Source organism: Papio anubis, chromosome 13 (assembly GCF_008728515.1).
Source record: "Papio anubis isolate 15944 chromosome 13, Panubis1.0, whole genome shotgun sequence".
Classification (NCBI taxonomy): Eukaryota; Metazoa; Chordata; class Mammalia; order Primates; family Cercopithecidae; genus Papio; species Papio anubis.
The window spans coordinates 31,122,346-31,141,909 of NC_044988.1; positions in this window are offsets into that span (position 1 = coordinate 31,122,346).

Consider the following 19,564-nt stretch of genomic DNA (forward strand, 5'->3'; position numbering starts at 1 on the left):
CAAAGTCTCTCTAAGACAAGTAAAATAAAAAACAAGTTAGTTACTTCCAAGATACAGTGGAGGTACAGCCATTGGCTTAATACTCCCATTCCAAATAGGAGAAATTAGCCAAAACAAAGGGGTTACAGGACCCATGCAAATCCAAAACCCAGCAGAATAGTCATTAAATCTTAAGCTCCAAAATAATTTCCTTTGACTTCATGTCTATATCCAGGCCACACCAATGCAAGGGATGGGCTCTTAAGGCCTTGGGCAGCCCCGACCCTGTGGCTTTGCACTACTCAGCTCCCATGGCTGCTCTCAGGTGCTGCCATTGAGTACCTGTGGCTTTTCCAGGTGCACAGTTCAAGCTGTCTGTGGGTCTACCATTCTGGGGTCTGGAGAACGGTTGCTCTCTTCTCACAGCCCCACTAGGCAGTGCCCCAGTGGGGACTCTAAGTGGGGGTTCCAACCCCCCATTTCCCCTCTGCACTGCCCTAGTAGAGGTTGTCCATAAGGGCTCTACTCCTGCAGCAAACTTCTGCCTGAACATCCAGACATTTTCATATATCCTCTGAAATCTAGGCAGAGGCTCCCAAGCCTCAACTCTTGTCCTCTGTGTACCTGCAGGCTTAACACCACATGAAAGCCACCAAGGCTTATGGCTTGCACCCTCTGGAGCACCAGACTGAGACATATCTGGGGCCCTTTTAGCCATGGCTGGAGCTGGAGCAGCTGGGATGTAGGCAGCAGTGTCCTGAGGTGGGGCAGGGTAACAGGGCCCTGGGCCTGACCCATGAAATCATTCTTCCCTTCTAGGCCTCTTGGCCTGTGATGGGAGGGGCTGCCACAAAGATCTCTGAAATGCCTTCAAGCATTTTCTCCATTGTCTTGGCTGTTAACATTCAGCTCCTCTTTACTTATGCAGATTTCTGCAGCTGGCTTGAATTCCTCCCCAGAAAATGGGTTTTTCTTTTCTACCACATGGTCCGGCTGAAGCAGAAGAGACAGTTTAGAAAAAAACTTTTATGCTCTGCTTCCCTTTTAAGTTCCAGTTTCAGATCATCTCTTTGTATACACATATGCACATGTGCTGTTAGAAGCAGCCAAGCTACTTCTTGAATGCCTTGCTGCTTAGAAACGTCTTCTGCCAGATACCCTAAATCATCTGTCTCAAGTTCAAAGTTCCACAAATCCCCAGATCAGGGGCACAGTGCCACTAGTCTTTTGCTACAGCGTAGCAAGAGTGACCTTTACTTCAGTTCCCAGTATGTTCCTCATCTTCATTGGAGACAACCTCAGCCTGGACTTCATTGTCCATATCACTATTAGCATTTTTGTTTCAACAATTTAACAAGTCTCTAGGAAGTTCCATACTTTTTTTTAATCTTCCTGTCTCCTTCTGAGCCCTCTGAGCTGTTCCAACATCTGCCCATTACCCAGTTCCAAGGTCGCTTGCACATTTTCATGTATCTTTATATTAATACCCCACTCTCCGTACCAATTTTCTGTATTAGTTTGTTCTCACACTGCTATTGAGAACTATCTAAGACTGGGTTATTTATAAAGAAAAGGGGTTTAATTGGCTCATGATTCCACAGGCTGTACAGGAAGCATGGCTGAGGAAGCCTCAGGAAACTTACAATTATGGCAGGTGGTGAAGGGGAAGCAAGCATGTCTCACATGGCAGAAGCAGGAGCAAGAGAGTGAGTGGGATGGTGCTACACACTTTCAAACATCCAAATCTTGTGAGAACTCACTCACTATCATGAGAACTCCAAGGGGGAAATCCACTCACAAGATCCAGCCACCTCCCACCAGGCCCCTTCTCCAACATTGGAGATTACAATTTGACATGAGATTTGGACACAAACCCAAACCATATCAGGTGGATACATAGAATCATGACCTACAGGAGCAGAAGTCCAAGAATAGCAAACTCACCAATGCCAGAGGAGGAAAACTTAATCTATAACTAATGAATTGCTGGAGGTTCTGTGTGGACAGTTTGAGAGTAAAAAACTCCAGGGGATCCATCCTTTGTGAGCTTTACCCCCAGGAGCCTTATTAGATTCTCATAGAAGATTAGAACAGTATCACTTTGTATTTCCAGCAGTGGGAAGGGAAAAGCAAACATTTAAACATACACCAGAATATTCTGTTCTTCTTAACAGGCCTGCCTTCAAGAGAAACTATCGTACCAGAGCCTAACCCATGTGGAGGAAGGGAAATCCCAACTAGAGTATTATCTAGCCTTCCTGTCTCTCTTACAGGGGCAAAACAAAAAAACAAAACTGAGAAGCACTCATGAAGGTCACAACCCAGGCGCACAGGCTCACTAAGAGACTGAGACCTAATTATAAGACAATCAAATGCTTTTTCTCCTCCCAACGCCTCATCACCACATCAATAGGGCTCCTGTATAATAACAGGGCAATACAATGGAAAGGACTATACACCGCAGGTGATATTTTTAAAATCTCTAAAGAAACTCAAAAGCAACAAGAAAGACAAAAACAAGGACACCAGAGGAAAGTTTAACTTCAGATACTTATAGCTACAGCAACCAGTAAAAACAGCCTAACCCCCAGCCAGATAAACATAAAACCTCACACTAAGGCCTATTTATCTCAGTTCTTTCTACCCTGTACATCCTGTGTGGCTTGAAACAAAAAATTACACTAAAAAAAAAAAAAGAAAAAAACCCATATTTTGAAGAGACAGAGCAAGCATCAGAACCAGACTCAGGTATGGCAGAGATGTTAACCATAAATTTAAAACAACTATAATTAATATGCTAAGTGTTCTAATGAAAAGATAAACAACATCATGAAAGAACAGATGGGTAATGCAAACAGGTGAATGAAGACTCGAAGAATCAAAAGGAAATGCTAGAAATCAAAATTACTGTAACAAAAATAAAGACTGTCTCTGCTGAGCTCATTAGTAGGCTGGACACAGCCAAGGAAAGAATTAGGAACTCCCAAAACTGAAATCCAAAAAAAAAAAAAAAGAAATCCCAAAAAGCCAAAACAAAGAACAGACCATCCAAGAACAGTAGAACAAGTATAAAAGGGATAACATATGCATAATGGATATACCAGAAGGAGAAAGAAAAAGGAACAGAATATTTGAATCACTAGTGTGATTTCCCATACTAATGATAAATACCAAACTACAGATCCACAAAGCTCAGAGGACACCAAGATTAAAATATATATATATATATATATATATATATGTGTGTGTGTGTGTGTGTGTATATATGTGTGTGTGTGTGTGTGTATATATATATATATATTCTACATCTAGGCATATCATAATTAAACTGCAGAAAATCAAAGAAATAGAAAAAATATTGAAGGAAGCCAAAGCAGGGAAAATGCCTTACCTACAGAGGAGCAAGTGTAAGAATTACATTAGACTTCTCTTCAGAAACCATGCAAGCAAGAAGAGAGTGGAATAAAACACTTAGTGTTGAAAGAATCACCAACCAAGAATTCTATACCCAGAGAAGTTATCCTTCAAAAGTGAAGGAAAAATAAAAACTTTCTCAAACAAAAACTGAGGGAATTTATCACCAGTAAACCTGCCTTGCAAGAAATGTTAAGTTTCCTTTAGAAAACAGGAAAATGCTATAGGTCAGAAACTTGGATCTAGGAAAAGAAAGAAAGTATTAGAGAAGAAATACAGTAAAATAAAACCATTTATTTCTCTTATTCCTAAGAGACAGGTAACAGTTTGTTCAAAATAATAATAGCAATAATGTATTCCATGATGTTAGCTTATGGATAAATGAATGACAACAGTGTTATAAGGGATGGACAGTGGCAGATGGGAACACTTTATTATAAGGTACTTAAACTGCCCATGTAGTTGTCTAGTATTATTTGAAAGTGAAATTGAAATAGTTGTAAATGTATATTGAAAACTCTAGAGCAACCACGAAAAAAGCAATAATAAAAAATGTGTAATTCACATGCTAAGACAGGAGAAAAATAGAATCATACAAAATAGTCAAAACCAGAGGAGGCAGAAAAAGTAGAAGACAAAAAAAGAAAAAACAAGGGCAACAACTGGAAAACAGTAACAAATATGGTAGGTATTAATCCAACTCTATCAATAATCATTGAAACAACACTTTTATTTATTTTTTTATTTACTTAATTTTTTGAGGCAGGGTCTCACTCTCTCACCCAGGTTGGGGTAAAATGGTGCAATCATGGCTCACTGTAGCCTTGACCTCCTGGGCTCAAGTGATCCTCCCACCTCAGCCTCCTGAGTAGCTGGGACTGCAGGCATGTGCCACCACACTGAGATAATTTTTAAAACCTTTTGTGGAGACAAAGTCTCATTTTGTTTCCCAGGCTGCTCTTGAATTCCTGGGCTCAAGCAATCCACTGGCCTCAAGCTTCCCAAAGTGCTGGGATTACAGGGATGAGCCACTGCACTGCCCTAAAACATTACTTTAAATATACCAAATTAAAAGACACAAACTGTCAAAGTATACCAAAAAACAGGACTTAGCTCTGTGTTGACTATAAGAAACTCACCTTAAATATAAAGACATGTACAGATTAAAAGCAAAAGGATGGTGAATGATCTACCATGCTAACATTAATCAAAAGAAAGCTGGAGTAACTGTATTAATATCAGACAAACCAGACTTCAGAACAAAGAAAATTATCAGGAAGAGGTGCATTACATAATGCAAAAAGAGTTAATTCTCCAGAAAGAATCACTCTTTAATATTTAATTTACTTCCTTCCCATTCTCTTCTTGTTATGTATCTTTGCCCCAGGTTGATTAAGATAAAATTCCCAAACAATAAAATGTGTTTATTGTAAAAGTAGAGTTATGGTACTGTGTACAGTAACATAAGATATAGAGCATTTCAACACCCTAAAAGGTATACTCATACCCCTTTGCAGTCAGGCTCTTTCCCTCACCCCCAACCTCAGGCAATCACTGATCTGCTTTCTGTCACTGTAGTTTTACTTTTTCTAGGACCTCATATACATGGAATCACACATTATGTAGTCTTTTGTGTCTGATTTCTTTCAATTAACATAAAGTTTTTGAAATTCATTTCTGTTACGGTATTTTTGTGCCTTTTCTAAATGTTGTTTCCAGCTCTTGGCTATTAAAAATAAGGCTGCTGTGAACATTGACACACAAATCTTTGTGTGAACATGTTTTCAATCCTCTTAGGTGAATACTGAGAAACGAGATTTCTATATATGGTGAGGATTTAGCTTTATATGATGATAGCAACTGAATATCTATATGGGAATAAAAATGAACCTCAACCTTTACCTCATACAATGCACAAAAGCTAACTTAAAATGAATAAAAATGGATCATAAAATTAAGAGATAAAAGATTACATTTCTAGAAAAAATATAGGAGAAAATTTTTGTGGTATTGAATTAGATAAAGATTTCTTAAACAGGACACAAAAACATGAACCATTAAAGAAAATGTTGATAAAATATACTTCTTCAAGATTAAAAATCTTTGCTCTTTGAAGGAGATGGTTAAGAAAATGACAAGGCAAGCCAAAGACTAGGAAAATATATTCACAGCATATATCTGAAAAAGGGCTTGTCCCTTGAATTTTTATATGTAATGATCTCTTACAATTCAACAAACAAACAAGCTATGCAATAAAACTATGGGCAAAAGATTTGAACAGACACTTTACAAAGGAAGATGTATGAATGGCCAATAAGCACATGTAAAGATGTTCAACATCTCTCATCAGAGAAAAGCAAGATAAAGCCACAATGAAATACCACAACATAGCTACTAGAATGGCTACAGTTAAAAAAGATTGACAGTAGAGAGCGTTAACAAGAATGGAGCAACTGGAATTTATACATTGCTGGTGGGCATGCAAAGAGGTATAATCACTTTGAAACTCATTCTTTTTAATAGCTGTATGATATTCCAATGTGTAAGTGTGTCATGATTTAGATAACCTTTGCTCTTCTTACAGAGATTTGGGGTGACACCAATTGGGGTTCTTCCCTTCCATTATAAATAATTCTCACAAATAATTGAAACCCATTCTTGCTACAATTTTTGTCTCTATTTTTTTTAAACAATAAGCCAATTTTCTTTGTTTCTTTCTTTCTTTTTTTTTTTTTTTTGGAGGCAGAGTCTCAGTGTTGCCCAGGCTGGAGTTCAATGTCAGGATCTTGGTTCACTGCATCCTCCACCTCCTGGGTACAAGTGATTCTCATGCCACAGCCTCCCAAGTAGCTGGGTTTACAGTCATGCACCATCATGCCAGGCTACATTTTGTATCTTTAGTAGAGTTAGGGTTTCACCATGTTGGCCAGGCTGCTCTCAAACGCCTGGCCTCAAGTGATCCGCCTGCCTCAGCCTCCCAAAGTGTTGGGATTACAGCCATAAGCCACCCCATCTGGCCCCAATTTACCTTTATATCATTACTGGAAACATTGTATTTCCAATTACAGTGGATTAAAAAAAAAAACAAAAAAACAAAAACAAACAAAAACAAAAACAAACAAACAAAAAAAACTAACAATGATTACTTTTTTCCTCAATCATGTTTATGCTTGGTTAAAGCTTCCGGATACTTATTTTCTTAAAAAGTCCATCTTCCTCTTCTTTTACAGAGGACCTGGAAATTTATGTTCCTTGTGTTCTTTTCCTTTAAGCCCCTGATTTGTTAAAGGAGATACTGAGTTTTCTCTCAGCTGCTTCTGCTCCTTAATTTCCTTGCACATAGAAAGGGTTTCTTCAGAAAGCAAGGAACCTGTATTTTCCCTACCATTCAACTTTGTAAAATGGTCAGTGTGCTCCTGGAAAGCAACGTTTTCAAATAGCAGGGCCTTGAGCCTAGTTCTTTGCCAGCATCTACCATGCTAACATGAATCAAAAGAAAGCTGGAGTAGCTGTATTAATATCAGACGAACCAGACTTCAGAGCAAAGAAAATTATCAGGAAGAAAGAGGTGCATTACATAATGCAAAAAGAGTTCTCCAGAAAGAATCGCTCTTTAATATTTAATTTACTTCCTTTCCATTTTCTCCTGGTTATGTACCTTTGCCCCAGGTTAAGATATAATTCCCAAACAATAACATTTGTTTATTGTAAAAGTAGAGTTACGGTACTTGTGTACAGTAACATAAGATATAGAGCAGACAGGAAGAATCTTAAGAAAAAATACAGGCTTTTTCTTCACCCCTAGGCCTCTGGAGAAATTTTCTTAGGCTGGTAGTGTTTGGAAAAACTGGCCCATAAAGGTGATAACAGTTTAAATTACCGCTCTGTGGTGAGGATACTAGTTTGCTGTTTGCTAAGGTTTCATAGAAATACCATTATTTCACTCATTTTGAGTAGGTTTGGCATGTGGAATATTTGGAGTAAGTGTGACTGCAAGTGAATATGTCTCTGGAGAGGGACAGCCTGATAGTAATAATGTACATTTAAATCAGTCCAGATAATTTACACTCATTATAACATTTTTAAGCTGGTTGATTTGGAGATGTAGGCTCTATTTAAGAGCATTCAACATTACACAGATTCAAGCATGAGCCCCACATATAAATAACTGCTACTTCCAGGAAAGGACCACCCTAATGGACTGTCAGAAAACACAATGCAGTTTCTTAGTCCTAAAAGAGCATTAGAAAGGGATTGCACCATATTTGCAGGCCACAATGTATTCCAGGTATGTAATTCTGAACACACTTTCATCAGTGGGCATTTGAATCAGCCAACCCAGCAGCATTTCTTCTTCTTTAAAAAAAAAAACAAAAACAGAGTTTTGCTCTGTTGCCCAGGCTGGAGTACAATAGTGTGATCTTGGCTCACTGCAACCTCTGCATCCTGGGTTCAAGCGATTCTCTTGCCTCACCCTCCAAAGTAACGGGATTACAGGTGTGCAACACCACGTGGGCTAATTTGTGTATTTTTAATAGAGACGGGATTTCACCATGTTGCCCAGCCTGGTTTTGAACTCCTGACCTCAGGTGATCCACGCACCTTGACTTCCCAAAGTACTGGGATTACAGGCATGAGCCACTGCACCTGACCAACCTAGCAGAATCTCTACAGACTTACTGGAAACATCACCGGGAGTCCGGGTTCTTAATAAATACCAAAATAGGGACAGTTTCCCTACGGTCAAATATCAGTTTCCATTGCTTTCAAAGTCTGTTCCCAACTTTCAGCCTGTTTCTCTCCTTTAATGATCTTCCTTTTAAAAACATATTGAGGGTACCCCATGCCATGTCCTTTGCTCAAAACTGGGGAAAAAACCAAGGCTAGTAAACTCAGTAGCTGCATCTCCTGAGAATCACAAAGAACCCCCCCCTGCCCATTCCAGTACACTCCTCTCCAAAGCCAAAGCCAACTTTTTTTTTTTTTTGAGATGGGGTCTCACTCTGTCACCCAGAGTGGAGTGCAGTGTTGCAATCATGGCTCACTGCAATCTTGACCTCCCTGGGCCAAAAAGGTGATCCCCCACTTCAGCCTCCCATGTAGCTGGGACTACAGGAGCATGCCACCACTCTTGGCTAATATTTTTTGTATTTTTGTAGAGGATGGGGTCTCACTATGTTGCCCAGGTTGGTCTTGAACTCCTAGGCTCAAGCAATCTGCCTGCCCTGACCTCCCAAAGTGCTGGGATTACAGGCATGAGCCACCGCGCCTGGTCTCAACATTCTTATTGAAAGGAAAATCTGATGTGGTAACTACCTAGCTTAAGACCGTTGCAGTGGTGTCTCATCACCCAATGAGTACCAAACTCTTTTACCTGCTTTATAAAGCTGAGCAAGTGTAAACCACAGCATCTGGCCTTCATTACAAAATGGATGATAATCACAACTTGGATTTGGTTCAAAGTTGTTTCACTTCTGTTAACTTCCAAGCAAGCAAGCAAGCAGTCTAAAGGTTGTACACCAGATAAGGATACTAGTACATCAGCACCCCAGGCAAAGATACCAGTATGTGACACACTACTCTGCAGCCTCCCGTCAGCAGCTTACAGAGGGATATTTATAGTCAGCACAGCCCACACAGAATAAGAAGCCCACTGGGTCAGAGCAGCTCAGTCCCCAAAAGATCTTATAGGATGTGAGAACTGCCGACATACCATATAAGCCAGTATAAATACACTAAACCCACATATTTTCACATCTTTGAAAAACATCAATGCCTTTCAATCTATGATGTCATAATTTTAATTGGCAACAATGGTTCCTTTCTTAGTAATAAAATAAAAACACGTTTATAATTTATGGTGCCTTAGATTGTGGTTTTCTTTTCCTTTTTAAACACAGATTTTATGTAGCATAATATACGCACTTTCCTGCACCTTACTTTTTTCACATAATTTACCTTATTGAACGTTCATATCAGTGCATAAAGAGCTGGCTCATTCTTCCTCACCACCGCATGTATTTCATTGTATTGACAGTTCCACATTGATGGGACAGTCTGGTCATTTGTAGTATGTTTATTTATTGCTGCTGAAAAGGATGAATGCTATATGGAAGTGAGAGCCAAGTGCAATGAGGACAGAGAGACTAGGGGTGAGGACTTGAAGGTTTTGTTGTAGATGTAAAATCAGGTTTGAGACTAGAGGGAGCGGGAGACATGAGACAGGACAAACTGTTCTTGAAATTTCCATCTTGGTAGGCCATCAGAAAGTAACTCACCATCTGTCTTTGAAAAAGTGGGCTTAGAATGTGCAGCTTTCAAACAATTCGCATGAAATGTCTGCTCAAAGCTTCTCTTATCTGCTCAAAGCCCATTCGGCAATCATGGAAGATGAATCCTTATCTCCCTATCTTCAGATGGTATTGGAAATGGTCATTACTCATTTCCTTCATCAGGCTGACAAAGGACACGTGGCAATAGATCTGAAAGGGGAAATAGTGAAGGGCTTTATTTGATGATGATGATGATGATGATTTGAACAAGACTGAGAAACTTGTGGTGGGCTCTTGGACAGAAGTGAAAGCATGAGTGCTGAAGAATGCAGGTTGGGGTAAAATAAACTGACAAAATGAAAAAACTTAAAGTGACCCCAGCCTGAAGAAACTCTAGCCATCCTGTTCTTGTTCATTCCGATTCAGGAATAGCAGCGTTTTAAAACACCACACAACACCAGCAGAGTAAAGGCTGGCCAATTCCTTAACTTCGCTCCTTCTTCCTACTCTAGTTCCACTTGGATTGTGATAAAAATGGCAACACACACACACACACACGCACACACTTATTTAAGTCTTTGCAATAGATTTATGAGGTAGACACTATTATTATTTCTCTTCTACAGACAAGAAAGTGGAGGCTTAGAGAAGTTAAGTCATTTGCCCAGGGTCACTCAGCTAGTAAATAATCGAGCTGGGATACAAACTCCAGGCAGACCAGCTCCAGGGTCCTTGCTCCTAACTAATACTTCAATTAGAACTCCAAGCTGCCTCTAAGGGTTTTCTGTACTAGACTATACACTCCTTTGAGGACACAGACTATGTTATTCCTGTTTGGGTGAACCTTTCCCCTTCACCCAGCTAAGTAATATGCACTGAATAAATACATTAATTGAATATACAGAACATCAACGCCAGTCCAGCATCTTCCCGCTGGATTATTCCATCTGGTTTCAGTATGTGTAATCTGGCACCCCTTCATTGTATGAGACATACTCCAGTCAGTGTTTGTCTAAAACATCAATCTGATCTGACTTGTCATCCTACTTAGATCATTTTGAGGGTTTTTTTTTTTTTTTTTTTCCTTGCTCTCAAGATAAAGCATAGGTCTTTAAGATGACCTACAAAGTCTTGTAAGGCTTGTTGTTCACTGCCTCACAAAATATACTCTAGACTAGCACTCGGCAATGGAAATAAAACACATGTAATTTTGAGTTTTCTAGTAGACAAATTTTTAAAAATAAAAAGAAACAGATGAAATCAATTTTAGTTATATATTTTACTTAACCCAATACATTCAAAATATAATTTCAGCATATAATCAATATAAAAATATTATTGAGATAGTTTACATTTTGTTCATACAAAATCTTTGAAAACCAGTATGTATTTCACATGTGGTGCATGTCTCAGTGTGGAGAAGCAACATTTCAGGTATTTAATGGCCCATGTGGCTACCATATTGAATAGCACAGCTTCAAGCCTATGGGTCTCAAACTTTAGCGGCATCAGAATCACTGGGAGGGCTGATTAAATCACAGATTGCTGGGCCACCCACAGCATTTTTGATTCATTAGGTGTGAGGTAGACAGTGAGGATCTGCATTTCTGAGAAGCTCACAGGTGATACTGGTGCTGGTCTCTGAACCCCACTTGGAGAATCATTGCTCTAGATCAGAGATTATCAACTAATAGCCATAGGTTGGATCCAGCTGGCAGACCATGTTATTGGACCACACTGTGTTTAAAAAGTTTCCTAATAACCAACATTTAAAAATTGGCCAATTTCTTATAAAAATCCAGACTCCAAGTTTCTGTTGGAAAATTTGTAAATATAATAATATAGGGCTATCCTTCTGCCTGGCAGTAAGCAGCAGGAGCCAACTTGCAGGCGCCCTTTCTTGAAAGGTCATGAAGGCCCACTTTACTTATTCACATTACTGAGGCCCCTGTTGTAACTGAGCCTCCATTCCAAACCCTAGACCTTCTGGGCTCCTTTCACTTCCTAAATACATCAAGCTCTCTCTCTTGCCTCTGGGACTTTGCACATGTGGTTTTCTCTATCCTGGCTAACTCAGCCCCCTGGCTTCAGAACAGATACCGCTCTCCAGAAAGCCTTCCCTGCTGTCTTCATGATTGAGTGTAAATGCTTCTTCTGTGCGTTTGCACAGAAGCCCTGAGTTGCTCCCATCAAAGCCATCACACCTTACTATAATGTCTCAGTGACTTACCTGCCCTCCCCATCATTCTGAGGTTTGCCATCATTATGAGTTTTCTGAAGGAAGGGAACCACTTCTTTCTTATCCACCACTGTATATTCACAGTACCTAGTCCAGTAACAGACTGACACATGGCAGGTGTTCAATAAAGACATTTTGACCAAATGGATGAAGATATAAAACAGCTAGAAGAGGTCTTTAAATAACACTGCCCAACCTTTGACTTTCTCCTAGGTGGCTGCAATGGAATCTCAGTTTTAATCCTAATTCTAGAAGCAACAATAACAAAAAGCAAATTGCAAATTTTAATTAAATTACTCTTAAAACTGAAGCGCAAGAAGAAAAATGAATTTAAACTCCTTAATTACTTAAAATATTCCACAAGTTTGAGCTTGAGCTTTATTTCACCCTGCTTGGATTTACTTGAAGCCAAAAATAAAGAAATGAAGTATAATACCATTACATGATCAAGTTGCAGACTCCTCCTGCATATCAGCTGCACTGCCCCATCATCTTACCAGTTTAAAATTAACAGAAAACTATTTCCTCAGAATAGAAGCGTTAATATTATTTTAGAGACTTGGAAAAAGTTTAGAGGGGCAGGGGAGAAGAAATAAGGGAAAGAAATCGAGATTCTATGTCTGCACTAATATAGTCAGTGTAATAAGCACTTAGGGAATTGGAAAGATATGAAAGAAATTCTCCTCTTAAGGAGCTCATTGTCTACTAGAGGTGGGAAGACATGGACCCAAGTAAATGTAATATAAGATGGGAAGAGGCAAGTGTTATGTGATAGGTGAAGAATGTCTTATGGGAATTCAGAGAGAAAGGCTCTTCCTGCCTGGGGAGAGAGTTGGAAATTTTGCCTGGTGTATGTCACATTTGACCTGGTCTTGCAATAAAATTTAAAATACACATGTCCTTCAGGAAATTAGATTTCTTGTCAAGTACATTCAAACATATTTTTTTCAAAATGTAAAGTGTATGAGAAAGTAGCTTAGCTTAAGTAAAAAGAACACCGTACAGAGGCCCTGGGAAGTGAGATTTTAGACCCAGATCTTTCTAGGCCTGAGTTTTCTCATCTGTAAGTTGAGCTGATAAATTATCTCTAAAGTCCGTTCTGGTGCTGTCATTCAGTGAGTGTCTATGTTCTATTGTTTATGCTGATCAGACTTTTGTGGTTAAATGCAATTAGTTTTGCTATGTGCTTCACAGTAAATCCAGGTTTTTGGAATCCTTCATTATGCACAGAGGCAGTCGTGTCTTATTGCTTAGCAGAAAAATGAATTGTCAACTTTATTCTGAAGAAAATGATTAGAGATTATGTGTCTGGAGGGGAAAAGCAATTCTTATTCAAAAGTGAAATAATAACTTCAGATCTTGCAAAAATACTGAATGTTTGGAGTCAGATAATTAAAGAAAAAAGATTGCATGCTTAAGTTCCCACGTGCAATGGAAATAGGCAATGCATATGTCATTAAATACATGGTATTTTATTAGTCTTGACTAGGTAAGGAGAGCAAAGGAAAAAAGAACTTGCTGATATATTTTGTCCAGTTTATTAAATCCTGAAAAATTGCACTCAGTCTATTGCAAGAAAAGCCTTTGCTAATGAGCATGACCAGAATTTGCATACTTTCTTGTTTACATAACACTTATTCTTTACTAGTGGCCATATTTGCTTATAAGCTCTTAAGCAGGGTATTGAAAGGCCTCTATGCAACTTCACTTACCAGTGATATTTTGCTTAACCTAACTACATGCCAGGTATATAGTTCAGTGACACTTAAGGACAAAGGTGGAGTCACTCCCCAAACTTAACATCAAAACAGCTCTCTAAGAAGCAAGGCTGTGGACATAAGAAACCTCAAATTGATTTGTTATTTTGAAAAGTCACTTGCTTCACTGAAATTTAGGAACACAGGGAAGATTCCCCAACTATGGGATGCCTAAAGCAATACTGAAGCAGCATCTTTCCTTTGGAGCCACAGTAAAAATATAGTCTTCTCTCCGACCCATGGAATGAAAACAAGTCAAAGGCAAGAGGAAGTATACACAGCTCAGGGCACACCCAGGGGCCTGGGCTCCCTGTTCGTCCCAGCTCAGGCACTAGTTTAGCTGCTTCACAATGGATTTGGCAGTTGAAGCACCATGGCCAACAGGGTCCAGAGTTAGGGAGAAACAGGACCGAGATAGGGAGAAACCGAACCGGGACACTGAAGGGCATGAGTATCTGGAGCTAATCTTAGATGAGTCTGTCCCACGAGAAAAGAAAAGAGAACTAAGGTGGAAAACAGGAAGAGATAGAGGGCCAGAGAGGTCACTCAAGGTCACAATGACCGGGCAGACTCAAATCCACAGTCATGCCTTCTTACACTTCTTACACAGTTTACTGGATAAAGTTGGGCAGGAATTTTGTTTTATTTGGGAGAGAGAGTGGGACAGCAAGATTTGGACTGTGCAGATCTGGATTGAATGCCATGAAAACTGTGTGAGTTAATAAGGCAATTTCCATAAAGTGCCTGGCATGTAGATGACCCTCAACAAGGGCTGGTTTTCTTCTTTTGCCCCCTCACCCCCATCTATCTGTGTAATGGCAAACCTTACTCATATGTATTTTCCATTTTTACTACAAGGTTTAAGAATTATCTTTCTTAACAATATGCAAGCACGTGGAAAAAGCAGTTGATGTTTACTAGCGATTGATGTATTATTTTTAGGCTTTTCATATACTTCTTACTAAATGACGATAATACTTGCTAACTTTATGGTGACTTACTATGTGCTAAGCACAGGTCTAGGTGCTGTTCTAGAAATAATCCTCAAAATGAGTTTGCAAGGCTGAGTATTATGATTTCTATTTTACAAATGAGGATAGCAGGCATGGAGGGTTAAACAACTTGTCCAAGGTCACTCAGTAAGTGGCAGTGCCAGGACTCAAGTAGACAGTGTGGTGCCAGAGCCCCTCCTTGTTTTTATTCCCTCTGTCAGGCTGCCTCCCAATGCGTACGTGTCATTCTTTATTAAGTGCATAGCATCTAGATCTAAGACAATCAGACTAGAATCAACAGAAACACGAGAAACGTCTAAGCTGATTCATTATCAACCTTAGAGACAAAATTTATCCTTGGGAAACAGGATTTCAGAGTGATTACAAATCTTTAACAATGCAATGAATTAATTGACCTGTAGCTGTCAGCACCTCCCTTCTTCCTGCATATTGCTAAGTGTCCCCAGTTGAGCCTCAAGGGAAGCCAGAATTTAGCAAACCACTTTGTCCTACAAAATATCATCAATTCACCCCACAAAAGTTATTTAACTTCTAATATGAACAGAGTACATTTGACCTTTGAACAATGCAAAGCTTAGAGGTGCCAACCCCCACACAGTTGAAAATCCATATATAGCTTTTGACTCTCCAAAAACTTTGCTTATAGCCTACTGTTGACTGAAGCTTTACTAGTGACAAAAATGGTCAATTAATACATATTTTTTGTTATATTTGTTACATACTCTATTCTTACAATGACGTAAGGCCAGAGAAAAAAATGTTACTAAGAAAATCATGTGGCTGGGCACAGTGACTGATTCCTATAATCCCAGCACTTTGAAAGACCAAGGTGGGAGGATCACCTGAAGTCAGGAGTTTGAGACCAGTCTGGCCAACATGGTGAAACCCCGTCTCTACTAAAAATACAAAAAATTAGCCAGGTGTGGTGACACGTGTCTGTAATCCCAGTTACTTGGGAGGGTGAAGCAGGAGAATCACTTGAACACAGGAGGTGGAGGTTGCAGTGAGCCGAGATCCAGTCACTGCACTCCAGCCTGGGTGACCAAGTGAGACTCCATCTCATAAAAAATAAAAAAATAAAAATAATGAGAAAGAGAAAATACATTTACAGTACTGTACCGTATTTACTAATACTGTAAATTTATGTTATCTGTTTACAAGATGAATTGCCTCTCTGACACAGTGGGCAACCACAGCTGCAGACCTCAATCTATGGTACATATCAAGCAGTTCAACTTTTTCTTATAGAGTCATGACTTTTCTCTGCTTCTTGGAAGCACTCTCAGCATCAATAGTAGCACTTTGTATGGGTTCCATAGTGTTATTCAAGGTTTATGGTATTGCTAAAAACACGATGGAAAATACCCAAGAACTTCAAGAGATCGCGTTTTACTGCAATATGCGATTTACTGAAAAAACGAATGTTCACGCAGAGATAATTAGCATCAGGGCATTTTAAGCAGATAGTCACAACACTTGAGCTCACTGCAATAGCAACAGGAGGCGGCTACAAAATCACTACAGTAGTACAGTATGTAGTGCAGTTAATTTTATGCAGTTATGATTTAATAATGCATCTATCTCTGTTTGCATTTCTTTCTGCAGGGAATGGTGTCGTGTATGGTAAGTGTGCAAGTTTTGATGCATCTTAACTTTTTATAATAGCTATGATAGTAAACGATAAAATAAACTAGTATCTACATAAATATTATGCATTTATGACATATCTATTTTTTAAATTTTTTTGATATTTCTAGGCTGTGTGGTTCATCTGTAGGTTTTTTGAATTATCACAAATCTCCAAAATATTTTCCAATATGTTTATTGAAAAAAATCCATGTACAAGGGGACCCATGCAGTTCAAACCCTGCTGTTCAAGGGTCAACAGTATTGTATAAGACATGCTAAGACATTGTTAAACTAAATAGCAAAAGGCCACTGGCCTAAGGCTATCTCTGTACTTTGAGTTTCTACCTAACAAACTGCAACCCAGCTTAGTACATAAACAAACCAGAACATAACTAGGAGTGGATTTTTTTTGATAACAAATAGCCAGGTTTCAGCCAGTCACGAATAGCCCATCTTCACCCAACCAAAGGCAGCCAGCTCATCACACCATGCACAAAGAAGGCAGAAGCTTACCTGAAGCCAATCGGGTGATTTCCCTGCTTTGCTTCCATGTTTGTCCTATAAAAGCCCACTGCTCACATTGTTGAGTGGAGTGATCTAAACCTCTTCTGGTTTCCATTTTCACTATACAATTTAATAATTGTCTTTTCAACAATATGCAAGTACATGGAAAAGACAGTCTACATTTACAAGATAGCATTGTATTATTTTTTAGGTTTTTCACCTACCTTTTACTAAATGATGATAATACTTTGCTAATATTATGGTAACTCGTGTGAGTGTTGCCCAATTCATGAATTGTTCTTTGCCTGAATAAACTGTGTTAAATGTAGTGGCTCTAAACTTTTTCTTTTAATAACATGTAGGAGAAGAAAATAAACAGGAAATAAGATCATCTCTTGTAGTCTTTCAGTACTTTCATTACAGTATTAATTGGGTTCTTCCAGAAGTAGACCTGAAACAAGGTTTTCAGGGAAAGTAGTTTGTTTGAGAGGTGGTCCCAGGGAACACTGGCAGAAGAGTGGGAAATTGAAACAAGGAAGGAAAGAAAGCCAATGTAATGTGTGTGGATAAGAAGGTTACTGCTGTGGGCCACTGGGGTACAATCTCACTGGGGGCCTCTCCAACATGCCTCAGAGTTGTCCCATAAGAGCAGTGAGGAGCTGAGTTATTTATCCACCAACTTCTGCCTTCCATTGTTTGAGGCTCCTCTGCAGGGATAGATAACTTCCCAACACTTCTGTCCTAGCCAGCATAGACCTCACATGCTCCTACAGCCAGAGATAGTTCTTAAGTGGACCTTCACTAAGAAGCCATCGGCATGTAAGAATCAGGAATGCTGAGGAAGTATGCATGGGACACTGAGAGCATTTGCTATCCTCATGCATGTCCCTTTACTTAAGCCAGAGTGAGTCTCTCTTGGCAACCAAGCCATCTCTTACGAGAACAGTTCCACTGGAAAAGCCCTTGGTAGCAGAGTTCAATTCATGACATTTCTTAATATATCTTCACTTCAAAAAACATGTTTTTTATTCGTACTGACTGGTTCCCCTCCAACCCCTTCAAGCCTCTACAGTCTGAATTAGTGTTATTTTATTGCATTACTGAAAGTTGATTCTACGTTGTAAAAATTTCAATAAAAAGTCACAAGAAGGGAACTGAAATTGGACTTCAATCTAACAGGCCTGACAGTTTTCTTCACTAGAAAAGTCCGTGTTCATTAATTATTTATGCAGCTAGTGACAATCTAGATGGGAATGGCTACAGGCTGTCATCTTTTTAAACTAACACCTAATGACAAAGCAAGACCAGAACAGAGATAGGCTAGAACACAATCTCATGGTAAATCTCATACAATGTTTACTATTAAAAAAGCGGGATAGAAGTCAATGAGGAAAAAAGTTGATTTTCCTTTACTGAAAAATGGGGAAGTATTCAAAAACACAAGACTTTAGAAAGTATTGATAATTTTAATTACACTTCAGCATTACTCTTGCTACTAGAATGCAAGCTGTCACTTAACACTACTATGTATTATTAAAGAAGCATGTTAACTCCACTATTAAATCAAGGGATGGACTTTATAAGTCATAGAATAATGATATGATTCAAGAATATGCACGGGGAAGGCTAGGATTTACCACTGAGTAGGAGAAAGAGTTGACTATCCATTTCTTCTGACCCTGGGTTACTCTCTCTACTAGTTAGTAACAGGGTTTAAACCAAGCACCTCCAAGTGACCTGGAAGAAAACCTTCCACATTCTATCTTCAAGGGTCTCTTCATAAAAGAAACACCCAGTCTCTCCTTTAATGTCAGATTTAGAGTACTTCATCCTCTAGGTTCTAAGCTTAGTAGACCTTGTTTATGTGGCACCTCATTCTGTCCTAGGGTCTGGCCTAGTGTTTGGAACTAAGGGCACAATGATGTGTTTGTTGACTGACTGAATGAATGACAAGTGTTAGCCTTCCAATTTAGGGAAATTTCAGTTGTAGCAAAGATAAACAATGAATAAATAAAATAAATAAAATAAAATAATAATAAAAAAATGAAGAGGCTTCCATTACATCTTTTGGAAACTGATGTTATACTATTTTAATTCAATTATCTAGAGTCCTCAAGCATCAGAGGATTGACAAGGACCTCAGAGTGCAGAGGTAGGAAAAATCGGAGGATAAATGCTAGGCAGAATTTCAGGGTCTCGGGGTTCTAGAATAAACTTTGTTTCTAATTATATGGGTAATCATAGATGCATCACTTCCTCTCTCTGTTGTGCTAGTTGAGCCCTGTTGATCCTTCCAGTTTTATTTACACCAAGCTGTGTGTCATCCTGTCTGTTCTTCCCCATCATTCTAGGTTAGAAGAGTCAAACGTAATGAATTGAGGTATGGAGAGTCAGTGCTCAAAAGTTTATCACTAACTACTAAACTGCTGAACTGAAGGATGTTCCCTCTGGTTCTTCCCAAGACAGATGGGGACTGAAGAGCCATCTTGGTGGCTCTGTCTTCCTTCAAAGAGAATTATTGAAGAGAGAAGTTTCTGGAGGCTTAGGCCTCCATTCAGCTTGCTTCTAATCACTGCTCCCAAATGGGGGAAAATGATACTCTAGTTAAGTCAGTAAAACACATTTTGAATAACTTGAAAACTAAAAGTGGTGAGAAACAGCCACTTTCAAACTTTAAGCAGGTTATCTCTTTTTCCTGATAGCTGAGTTTTGGGTTCACCTTTGTGAGCCTGCAGGGACTTTGGTGGGAAAATGGAA